General features: G+C 39.0%; 1 pseudogene; it reads right to left on the reverse strand.

Annotated features, from left to right (window-relative positions):
* Positions 1–4,406: 4,406 nt before the first annotated feature.
* Positions 4,407–11,951, reverse strand: LOC147448953 (uncharacterized; annotated as a pseudogene).
* Between the last annotated feature and the right edge of the window lie 931 nt (positions 11,952–12,882).

The raw sequence follows: 12,882 nt of genomic DNA on the forward strand, positions 1-12,882 counted from the left end.
GGAAATGTGCTTCAGAATTAAAGGCCTGTTAAAAAAGTTCGAAGCATGGATCATCAGACACATTGAACGTGCTCTAAATGGAGAGGCACATGAAGCAGCTCAAGGCATGATTGGGGAGCTATTTGTGTTGAGGACCACTTTACCTCTTTATCATGGCCGGGAAAGTTTGGATCAAGAAGAGGAGTTTTTGCTAACAGGAATCATTCCAAAGGAGATTCAGAAGTCTAAGAAGTATGGCTTTGTGCGTAGAGCATACAGATACAAATTGATTGGTGATGTCTTATACATGAAAGGGGCTGATCTCGTGTTGAGACGTGTACCTTGGCGGGAGGAGCTTTACAGAGTGTTGGAAGAGAATCACGAACGCGCATGTGGTGGCCATTTTGCTCTAAAGATCACCTTGCATAAGATTTTGCAAGAGGGGTATGTATGGCCTAGTTTGCACAAGGATGTTCGCCATTGGTGTAGGTCTTGCAATAGGTGTCAACCATTTGGGAAGAGAGTGTTGAAACCAGAGCTACAAAAAACCATTATGGCGTTTGATGTGTTTGAAAAGTGAGGGATTGATGCAATAGGCCCGTTACCTATCACAAGCAGGGGAAAAATCTATATTTTGACTGCAGTGGACTATCTCTCTAGATGGGCAGAGGCTATAGCAATAAAACAGATCACTGCAAAGGATGTGGCAAAATTTGTGTATGATGAAATATGTTGCAAGTTTGGGGTGCCACTGGAGCTACTTTCAGATAAGGGGCCTGGCTTTAGAGCTAAACTACTAGATTTTTTATGTGCAAATATGAAGATTAGGCACCAGCATACCACTCCTTATTACCCGCAGTGTAATGGCTTAAATGAAAGATTCAATGGTGAGTTGGTACAGATTCTTTCTAAAGTGACAGAGCACCAAGGAAAGAATTGGGATTTGGAATTGCCTAGTGCATTATGGGCTTACCGTACTTCGGTGAAGACAGGTACTGGGTTTACTCCATTTCATTTGGTGTATGGAAAGGAAGCACTATTGCCTTTGGAGGTAGAGTTTCCTGCGGTCAATATGTTAGAGAAGTTGCTTGGGCCGCCTAGTGATGCATTCAAAGAGAGGCTCTTGCAGTTACAAGAGGTCCAGTTGGATAGGATGAGCACATTGGAGCATTATGGGCAGATGCAGGATAAGGCTTTGGCAAAGATAAATGAAAAGGTCAAAAGTAAGGGTATCAAGAAACAGGAATTGGTTTTGCGCTACAACAGTAAGCTGGATAACACCTTCCAAAAGAAGTTTCAAATTAAGTGGGAAGGCCCTTTCAAGGTAGTGGAGTGTTTCCCGAATGGTACATATCAGTTGGCTAACCTGGATGGGTTTCTACATAAGTCAAGGGTAAATGGATTGCGTCTTAAATTGTATCATGCCAAGTTGATGATGGTCGAGAAGGATGAGCTGTATGTGGATCAAGGAGTGTTGGTGAGGGATGAGGAGACCTGTGATGCGGCGAGTCTCATATCTCTTTTTGCTGCTGCTGATCATGAATGATCTAGCAGGCTAGGGGATGGGCAAATTATGTCAGGAGTTTTTTGGAGCAAGGGATTGCGCATATGTACATACACATGCATGGTGCATCGAATAAAGGATTGCCCAATTTCCATAGCCAGGTGGTTACATGGGGCCCACATGTGTACAGGTAGGACAACGTGTACATACTGCATCGATTTTCATGGTTACCAGTACCAGTGTGTTTTTTCTACAATAATAAGGAGTTGGTAGTGCGTAAAACTTCTCGAGGAAGCTATCCGCGGGCCGACGACATGAGGTAAGCAGGTGCGTCAGATGGCATCGAGTGGCGTTAGGACGCCGAACGGGGTCAATATTTCCACGTGGATGAATACGGACACAACGTGGGTGTTTTCTTGTGAGAGTTATGCAGAAAGTTCATCATTAGGACCACTTTTTGGGGCCACTTCACGTGGTTGTGAGACGCATTATTGAAAAGAAATGAGTGCCAGGTGTGCGCATGGATGCAACAGGGTGACAACTATGCAGTGCGAGGTCAGTTTTTGGCCTGTCCGGGGTCCGTTTGAGGTCATCTAAAAGGCCAAGGGTGCCCAACTAATAAATCTAAGTGTGGGAACTAATGAAATAGAGAGAAGACCAGAAAAAACGTGGAGAAGAGAGGAGGAACAGCTGCAGGTGTGTTTTTGGGGTTTTTGGAGCCTGTTTTGGCCGTAAACTGCTCATCCGAGGTCGGATTTGAGCACTTTGACATTGTAGACTGGGGTTTTGGGCCGTTCTGGACGCGATGGCGCTGTCCATTTTGCCAAATTAATCACTCTTTTCCTGCTGTTTTTCTGTGTAAGTTTCTCCTATGAGCGAAGTTTCTGCTCTAGTTTGTGATTGTATGTGGCTTGTTTTACCCATATTGTGTGAGCTATTTGCCCCATTGGTGTTGTCCCAAGCTCAATTGTATCTAAACATCAGAAATTCTCCCCTTTTGAGCTGAGTTTTTTGGGTGTGTGTGTGTGTGTGTGTGTATCTCTCTGTGTGGAGTGGGTAAACGGATCGTCTCTCTCCCCTCACTCCATAGGTGTGTTCCTTGTCTCGGCCAGGTGTGTTGTGTAAGCCGAGTGGTGCCCCATAGTGTGTGTGTGTGTATCTTCCCAAGAGTGTGTGTCGGGTCGCTATAGAGGCGCTGTGTGTGTTTTCATCCCGCTCACAACGTAATGATGATGAATATTATGATCATGATGAACATGCCCCCCAACCACCTCCCAAGCGCCATCGCAGGTTGAGATTCTATAATAAGCCTTACAGAGCAGAGCCAGAAGGAGCTCAGAGCCCCACACAACTCCGACCTCAAAGAGCACGATGCTTTTGTAGAGCATTTGCTAAAATCCGACATCACCAAAAGACAATAGAGCTTCTTATCAAGAAAGCACCATTTGCATGGACATTTAAGGAGGTGCTACAAAGATATAGCACAAAGCTTGGATGTTTGTTGCTGCCCTCGAGTCAATTTAAGAGGTTGCAAAGACTTATTTAGTCAGGCTCTTTTTTGACAGACTCTTATGTGTTGTCCATGCTAAGTGTGTAACAATCATGACCAAGGACATGCAACTAGCATTTTGCATAGGACATGAGTAATACTTTCTGATGTCAGACCTTTTTTTGTAACTAACCGTTGTATTGGAAACAAGTTTTCTTTGGAACCCTTGTACTAGAATCAAGTTTTCTTTGGAACTCGGCGTACTTGCACTGTGTGATAAATACAATCATGTAGCTTCTGTCGCTCTATGTAAACTTGAAACAAGTTTTTTCGTTTGTGTAATTTAGCTCATTTTGAAGGAATGCTACAGGGCATATCTCTTAATGAATTTAAACTTAATGTCTATATTTTTCTACATTTATTTTATTTAAATGGTTGAAGTTGACGATAATCAACTGCACAAAAGGTTCTCCAGATACCTCCATATGTTAGATGATAGCGAATTAGGCTAAAAAAATTTCCTGTGACTGGCTAAAATTGTCCATTCAGTACACCTGGTGCCCTAAATTTGCTAAACGATAGCAAATTGGAAAAAATTAACTTTATCCACAAGGCAACGAGGATTGGGTAGAGGGGTTGTTTGAGGGATGGTGGCTAAGCATAGGAGTTTACTTGCAGCCTTAAGCACCCTTTTTCACAAGCTAGTTCACTTGCCTCATAATCTCCTCTTGTTGACCCGGTGAGAGCTGATAAGTGTTGGAGCTATATAGAGAGCCCACACTTATGCTATATATAGCTAGGAGTCCCCACTATATACGTGTACTCAGTGTGTGCTCTCCACACACTTTGGGGATTGGATATGATGGTGTCCTCTCTGTCTCGTCTCACAAGGACTTTCAAACATGTTCCTAGATAGTAAAAAAAGAGAATTCCCCATATTATTTACTAGGTAGAAATGAACATAAGTAGGAAAAGTGCAAACTAGGAAAAATGGAACATTTACTAGGTAGTCTATATAGGAAATTTTCCCCTCCACATATTCCTATATAGAAATAATTCTCTATGTAGAAAATTATTTTCTATATAGAAAAAGAGGACGTCAAGCCGACACCCATACCATTTTACTATGTAGAAGATATTGTCCATATAGGAAAACAATTCTTACGTAGTAAATATGGCACTTGAGAAAATAACCTTATTGGACTAACAATAAATGTAGCATTTTTAATTTGCTAATTCCAACCTAGTTTTATCTATCAGTAAGTAATATGGAGAGTTTAAGAGCTAGAAATCATATTTTATGAAGAAGACAATTAAATCATAAACGAAGACACCGTAAGAAGACTTCTTAATTCCAATCAATTGCAGTTCACAATCACATCACTTTTTCATAATTTAACGAAATCTAGAAAAGAAAAAATTATGTTGAATTGTTTAAAAAGACACAATGTCCACTTCATCAAATCTCAAATCGTGACCAAGTTGTCTTCTCAAAAGCACTCTCTGCATAGAAAGAAACCATTCCACTAAGATCTCTCTCATCTCATCCAATGTGAGTATTCTCTTGTTGTCTCTTAATGTAATCTCCTCCTTCCTAATTTTGAAAAAACTAGCTTTCAAAACTAAGTACATATCCTCTAGTGTTTGAAGATCAAAATACTTTAAGAGGATCGTCACTTTCTCTTCAACAGTTAGAAGGAGGGACACCTGCACAAAATCAATGTTCGTTAGTCAAAGCTTCAACACATCAAACATACAAAGACATCTTTTCGTAATAGTAGAAATGAATGCTGATGAAACGATAAAAACTTACTTTATCATGGATTGTGTCATTTGATAAACAAGAAGAACCGTCGCCATTGAAATTTTCAAAAAAATCCATAGTACTATCATCATTGATGTTACCAATATCCTAGAACAAATAGATATATAAATTACAAGTACATATTAAAGTAGAACATTAACTAAATTCTCTATATTAAAATACCTGTCTCCTCTTTTTCTTTAATAAGAGCCTTGGCTTTTTACAAGTCGTGGAGTTACGAAGCTTCTCACTCATCTAGACAAACATAGAAAATATAAAAATAATAAAACAACAAAGTGTATCGATACGAATGAGTGTACGTATATAGGAGAGAGAGTAGGAGAGAGAGAGAGAGAGAGAGAGAGAGAGAGAGAGAGAGAGAGATAGATAGATAGATAGATTTTATTATCGTCCTCGGAGGTCAAATATGACCTATGGGACCAAAGTTACATGTGATGTAGTATGTGTACGACTGATGAGTGACTCTCGATGCTCCAAAATTGTAGTGATGAGAGTCGCAATGTAGAGTCCACACTTTGGCTGGGAGAGGAAAGTGTGTAGGTCTAAGTTATGGCTGAAAATGTGAGAGAAGCAAGTTCAGATGTGATCAAAAGCTGAGCACTCTAGTAGTGTGTGGTACTCAGACTCTCAAACTTGCTGTGAGCATAATGTGCACAATCGATTTGACTCTTCTCCATTGCCCCAACGCCCTATCTCGCATCGAAGGAAATGGGAGCTAAGCCGAATTGCTGCGATAGTGCGTATCGCGGACAAGGGAATAGGCTCAAGCATGTAAGTGTGAGTACGGTTTCCTCTCTCAGCGAAGAACATGGTTTTGTAGTTGGGGGAAATATAGGTGGTGTAATGTATTAGCATAATACTTTTGGTGGCCCGTAGGAGTTTTGCCTGTAGTTTGCCTTAATTGAGCTTTGAGAAACTTAAGCATGACAGATTTTGTCATTACAGCTCATTATTATGCTGGTTGGATGATAAAAACGCTAAAAAATGCCAGATTTTGATCAAATTTGTTCGAAATTGAACTCTTAAAAATGAAAAAAAGAACAAACACACGCATTATGTATATATATACACGTTAGACCCCTTAATGGTCTCATGTGTATTCTATACACTTTGGGATTCTACTTCTGCGTTCTCTCCTTCTCTCTCAACATGGTATCAGAGCAGTACGTTTTTGTTTTCGATTTTTCTCCTGATAAAAATTGATGTGATCTACAACTTTGCAAAAGAAAGTTTTTTCAAATTCTACACCGATTTTGAGTTATCGTTCACGGACTGCGTACATACCTGAAAAACAGCTTTCGTGTTTTGTTTTTGATTTTTGTGCTAATTGGAAACGATTTTGCAGAAACTACCCGCGAAAGAGACCAGAATCGATGTGTTCTACAACTTTACAGAAGGAAGTTTTTTCAAATTCTGCACCGATTTTGAGTTATCGTTCGCGGACTGCGTACATACCTGAAAAGCAACTTCCGCTTTTTATTTTTGATTTTTGTGCTAATTGGAAACGATTTTGCAGAAACCACCCGCGAGCGAGACCGGAATCGATGTGGTCTACAACTTTGCAGAAGAAAGTGTTTTCAAATTATGCACCGATTTTGAGTTATCGTTCGCGGACTGCGTACATACCTAAAAAGCAATTTCCGTTTTTTGTTTTTTATTTTTCTGCTTATTGAAAACGATTTTGCAGAAACTACCCGCGTGAGAGACCGGAATTGATGTGTTCTACAACTTTGCAGAAAAAACTACCCGCGATGGGGATTGGAATCGGTGTGGTCTATAACTTTGCAGAAGAAAGTTTCTCTAAATTCTGCACCGATTTTGGGTTATCGTCTCGGACTGCGAATATGTTTGAAAATCAAAATTTTACTTTTTGCTTTTGATTTTTCTCATAATTGAAAACTTCTCAATTATATTTTTCTTCATCAATCATATATTTGTTACTGACGTAACTTTGTTGCAGAAGCCAGTTACACATAGTTCCGATTCAGTCGAGCCGTTGATGATCGTCCAAATTCTATCGAGCTACTGTTGGTACATGATCTTGTGTTATATGATATACTCGTTCATTGATTCTCGTATAATTCTTCTTTTAGAGATATAGTTTACGTCGCTTTATTGATAATTTCTCATTGATACCATAGTGATTTTGATGGTACCATGATGATGTTTTGTTAATACTTTGGTCATGGTGATTTTCGTTGATACCATGATAATATGTCATTGATAGCATAGCATGGTTATTCTCGGTGGTGCCATGATGATGTTTCGTTTATACCATGGTTATTCTCGGTGATTCCATGATGATATTTGGTTGATTCCATGGTGATTTTTGTTGATACCATGATGATGTTTTGTTGATACCATGGTTATTCTCGGTGATACCATGATGTTGTTTCGTTGATACCATGGTTATTCTCGGTGATGCCATGATGATGTTTCGTTGATACCATGGTTATTCTCGGTGATGCCATGATGTTGTTTCGTTGATACAATGATTATTCTCGGTGATATCATGATGCTTTTCGTTGATACCATGATCATTTATTCATTTTTATTGATATAATGATGATATTTTGTTAATACTTTGATGGTATTCATTGATCACTACATTGATAAATGTTGTTTTATGTAGTATATACACATATCATTTGTATCACGTAATCACACATTTTGTACTTTTACGTTTATACTTTATGTACCATATGTTGTCGTGTGTATATATGTCGTCAAAAGAGTGGCATCGCGAACCATCTCTTATGGCATTGTGAACGTAATTATTTCATTAACGATGCTAATAATTTTCATGACATATTTTTTTTGGAGTCTATGATCTATGTAGGACTGATCAAAGAATTGATTTTATGAAGACAAACTTGGTGACAATAAAAGATTTATGAAGATATGTTTGGTGATGCCATATTGATGACAACATGAAGACCTGTTTGGTGATGCGATATTGATGACAAGCTACACAGCAAATTCACGGAGACACTTTTGATTACAAGCTAATCGATAGCTTTTACACCTCTTTATTGAACCTTTGTATTCATTATTGTATTTGATAGGATAGGAGTAATGTAACTCCTCATAAAACATTCAATGTAAAAGGAGTGATGTAGCTCCTCGTAAACATTTGTATATTCAATGATTTTTATAATATAACGGTGGGTATATATAGAGCTGTGGGTTTTTCCCTTGATCCCCCAAGGGTTTTTTCATCCACAGTTAGGGACCCTTATTTGAGCGGGGGTGTTGAGCTTATATGTGAAGCTACTCAATATATGGCTTCTCTATATATGGCACCCAGGTCCCCTCTATATATACATCATCTCATGTGTGTATTCTACACACTTTGGGGTTCTACTTCTGTGTTCTCTCCTTCTCTCTCAACAGCTCTCAACAACTTCAAGTGTCTCGTTGTTGTACACAATGCATGGCTTCTCCTTATGGTTGGTTTTCACAAGCATAACCTTTGTTTTGGATTCATTTACAATCAGCCCACTATGCAAGCAAAAGTTCTCAAGGACAACCATAAGCTTTTGTGCATCTTCTAAAGTGTGTGCTAGAAGCACTACATCATCCGCATACAACAAAAGCATGATTACCGCATTGCAAATAGTGACCTCTTCAATGCCTTCTTCTTGCATAAATTCAAGTACCATTTGTTCCAATTGATCGATGCATAGACCAAAGAGAGTTGGTGACAATGGACATCCTTGTTTAACCCCAATAGTGCTTACAAAAATTTCTGAAATTTCTCTTCCCATGTGCAATTGACAAATCACCTTCTCATAGATTCGAGAAACGGCAAGCATAAACTCACTTGGCACTTGGAGTTCTTCCATCCTTCTCCACAAATTGTTACGTGGAATCATATCAAAGGCTTTCTTAAAGTCCACAAAACAACAATACAATCGCTTGCCTTTCAACTGACTTTTCTCCATGAGAACACGAAGAGTGACAAGATGATCGATGGTGCTATGGCATAGACAAAAACCCGCTTGTCCCTTTGCACGCTTGTCATTCTCTTCAGCCCAATCACTCAATTTCATCTCCATTATGCACCCAAATAACTTTTCCACAAGAGACCCAATCATTATAGTCCGGTAGTTTCTTACATTCTTTACATCCCCTCCTTTATGCAAAGGCTTAACCCAATTAGTACTCCAATCATAAGGCATACCATGTTGAAGTGCAAGGTTGAACATATCACACATCCACTCATGGGTAAAATCTCCCGTCCATTTGATCATCTCCGGCTTGATACCTTGAAGATCTCTCGCTTTGCGAGTGGCCAACTTTTCAAGCCCACCCCATACATCCTCAATAGTAAAAAAAGACGGCATACATGGAAGTGAACCATAAAATGGCATTTTTTCAGTATTTTCTTGCTCATATAATTGCCTACAATGTGTGTAGATATCCACTAGACTCAAGTTACCAAAATTCTCAACCCGCTTGCTCCTCAAGTTTCTCCAAAATCTTCCACATGCATGTGCCTTTTCTTGGACTTGAAATTCTTGTTGCTTTACTTCCCATCTTCTTCTCTTCTTTTGAATCAATGCCTTGTATGTATGCAAATGACTTTGATGGTTGTCTTTGTCCATAGTTGCATCAAGCTTTATCAAGGACTTTCGAGCATCTTGACATTCTTTATCAAACCACCTTTTGCGTGATCTATCTTTGTTGATACCATGGAGATGCTTTATGGCAAAGCATTCTTCCGGACAAGAACAAATAGCTTTCTTGAAAGCTTCCCATTTAGTTTCCAATGGTGCATCACATTGAAGCTTTGTCATCCATAATTTTTGCTCAACCATTTCAATGTACATTGGTGCCCGTTTGAAATCCATACATAGTGACAACTTCTCTTTCCTTTGGCTGAGATTATCATGCTTAGTTGCTTCTACACATGAAAGGTCAATACATAAGGTGCGATGGTCGGATTTCGGGGTCCATTGACCAAACATAAAACTCTTTATGCGATACATGATGGCTTCAGAGAGTAGCATATAGTCAATCACACTATCCCCATTATGTCTTCTACATGTAAATCCATCGGTTCCACTCCACAAAGATACACCATTGGCAATGAGCATACCCGTGCTATTACACATGTGTAAAAGTAACTTTCCATAGTGATCTGGCTCTTTCTCATCCATTGAAGTATGATCATACAAGTGAACTTCCTCCAACTCCCTTGAAATGTATGGCATATCAAATTGTCGAGTATCATGTTGCAATGTTTTTGTGCGAGCATTCATATCCCCAAATACAATAACACCACCTTCACCTTTGAAATAAGCAATGTCCTCTTCCAAATCAGAAAATGGTTGATTTCTATCCATGCAAGCATAAAAGGGAGAATCATGATGAGGAATGTAGCAACCGGCTACAAAAATGGGTGCTCTTTTTGGTGTCATAATTTTCAGCCATACATAACGTTTGTACTTGTCATCTTTCACAATTGATACAAAATCTTCCAATCCTTTCTTAACCATACATGCTAACCCTCCTTGTCCTCTTCGTTGCTTGAGATTCTTTGACCACATCAATGAATGTACATTGTAATCCTCCAAGCCGTTAATCCTTTGTGTATCATGCTCCCAAGTTTCAACAAGAAGTACAACATCGGCTTTGCTTGTTAGTTCATCAATGCCAACCCCCGCATTCCATGGGTATCCATTACAATTCCAAAAGCATATTTTCAATTGTAACTCGGTCTCATAGGTCACGCATCCCTATTTGCTTGAGAGACTTGCCTCCTCCTTGGGCACATTTTCTTCATGAGAGATCTCCTTGTTTTTATTATTCTTTTTCTCATATACCTTGCGACGCATATTTTGTTGCTTAATAGTGCGATCTTCACATACAAAACATTTTGTATTCCTCAAATAGATCCAACTATTATCAAGGATAATCTTTCGCTTGGTCTCATCCGGCATGGTGCATACAATTGGCCGTTCTCCCGAGCGAGGAGCTCCTTGCTTCCCCACTCTATGTGCTCCATAGACCATAACTCCGGACATGCATGCCAAAGTGGGTTTTGAAGAAATCTTCAATAACAATGGCAAGAGAAGGAGGTGTCTCTAACTTCTCTTCGGGAATTCCACGAATAACAATGTTCTTGGAACGTCGCTCCCCGTTCCTTCAACTCCTCCACATCTACATTCTCAACATTCTTTGTTTGAACCATAGCTTGCATTATTGTATTTCATTATTTTATTTTTTTTGAGAACCTCCCAACTAAAAACTATTGCGACACAAAGGGATATATCTTGCCAATTAGGATCTTCGACTCCTGCCTTCCAAAGTTGCGTGCTACTTTGCATTTTGAGAAGCCTTGTGAATCAAACCTTTCTTCTTTCCACATCCACCTCTCGAACAACAGCATATACAAACATATGACTAGAAATGTCACGATCATCACATTGTTTAATTTGAACAATATCCATTTCTTCCACTCATGGAGGTACACATCCCACAGCCCCCACAGTAAGTAGACGCTTACGCACAGAGAGATCTTTAATCTCATAAGCAATGATGGAGTTTTGAAAGCTCCATGGAATAAACTTATGAAGTAAAGAGCTGACTTCTCTTATGCAATCCCAAGTGAAAGGCATGGGAGTTTGTTGCAGTACACTCATTCCAGTCATTGGCTCCACATTCAACCTTTCATTTTCTTCTTCCACCAAGATCAATTGTTTGTAGTAATCCGCAGCAAAGAAAAGCATGAGATTTGTACCACATTGTGCAAAGAAAAAGTATTTAATGCGTGCTTTCCAATCACCAACAAAGAATGAGCCAGGAACATAGTTATCTGATTTTACAACAATCGTATCACCAACTTAGAAGACTTCTCCGTTATACCAATTTTTTTTGTGTTCTTGAATATGTGTGGATCTACACTCTCTTTGGCTGAAGAATCTCTATTCCGCTTGAGAAAGCTCCCTCCATTTTTTCCTTTTAGGACCTATGATAATCCCCTTATAAAAAATAGAACTACCACATGGATAGTTGGTTTCATTTAATAAGAGAGAATTCCACAAATCCTTTTCCTTCAAGACAGATGGCACTTTGAGTATTCCATGTTCATGCCATGCTTGGCATTCATACTGCACTGAAGAGTCAATAACATATCCTGTGGGTGCCATGAGAGCGAAGTGAAGATCTTGGTACAACCTTTGGTGAGGCAAAAGTCCATCCTTATCTTTATGAAGTTGTGCTAAGATCCATGTAAGAAGTCTTCTCCTATGAAAGTTAGTGAAAGAAATCTCATTCTCTTTATTGTTTGATTTTATATTCACATAGGTGGAGACAAGTCGCTCATAGAGAAAGAACCATATAACATCATGATTTCCATGTCGAAGAATATCATCATGTATTTCTCTACTCCCTTCAGAAGAAGAAGACATTGTTAGATTTGCAATTGCTAAAACCCTCTTCTGGACGTTGCTACGTAAAGTGAAGCTGAGATATGATAGTACCTGCCACATGCTCAAGTGGTGATGAATTAGCACCAAAAGCCTCTTAAGACCTAACTCTCCAAGATGAAAACAACGTCCTTGCAACCTCAATTGCCTGTATGAACTTCTGATTCTCTTTTTCCTTATAACTTTCATGATATTTACTTGGATAATGATCAATTGTATAGTGATCATTACCACTGTATGAACTTCTGATTCTCTTTTGCCTTATAGCTTTCATGATATTTACTCGGATATCTTGGCCTATGACCATATTGCAAGACCGGAGGGACACAACTTAGGGATCTTGTTGTGATATCATCAATCTTGTGTTTCATCTCTGTTGTCGAGTTTCTCATCAAAAGTGAAATATACTTTTGAAATATATTCAAAGAGAGAATGTGCATTCTGTCATACACAAGATCCAATGACAAATCAAAACCATAAAGATCATTTAATCTCCATAAACTAGACTTCCCACTTAATCTCGCATTCTTTAAAACTTCATCACGTTGGCTTTGTGAAGTGGTCTTGACTGAAAGAGAGAGAGCTTTTTGCATTGTAGCCATACTCCTTTCAGGTGGTGGATAGCGACATTGGAGACAATTTTTATCATAAA

Source organism: Adiantum capillus-veneris, chromosome 10 (genome assembly GCF_014529385.1).
Source record: "Adiantum capillus-veneris isolate H3 chromosome 10, ASM1452938v2, whole genome shotgun sequence".
Lineage (NCBI taxonomy): Eukaryota > Viridiplantae > Streptophyta > Polypodiopsida > Polypodiales > Pteridaceae > Adiantum > Adiantum capillus-veneris.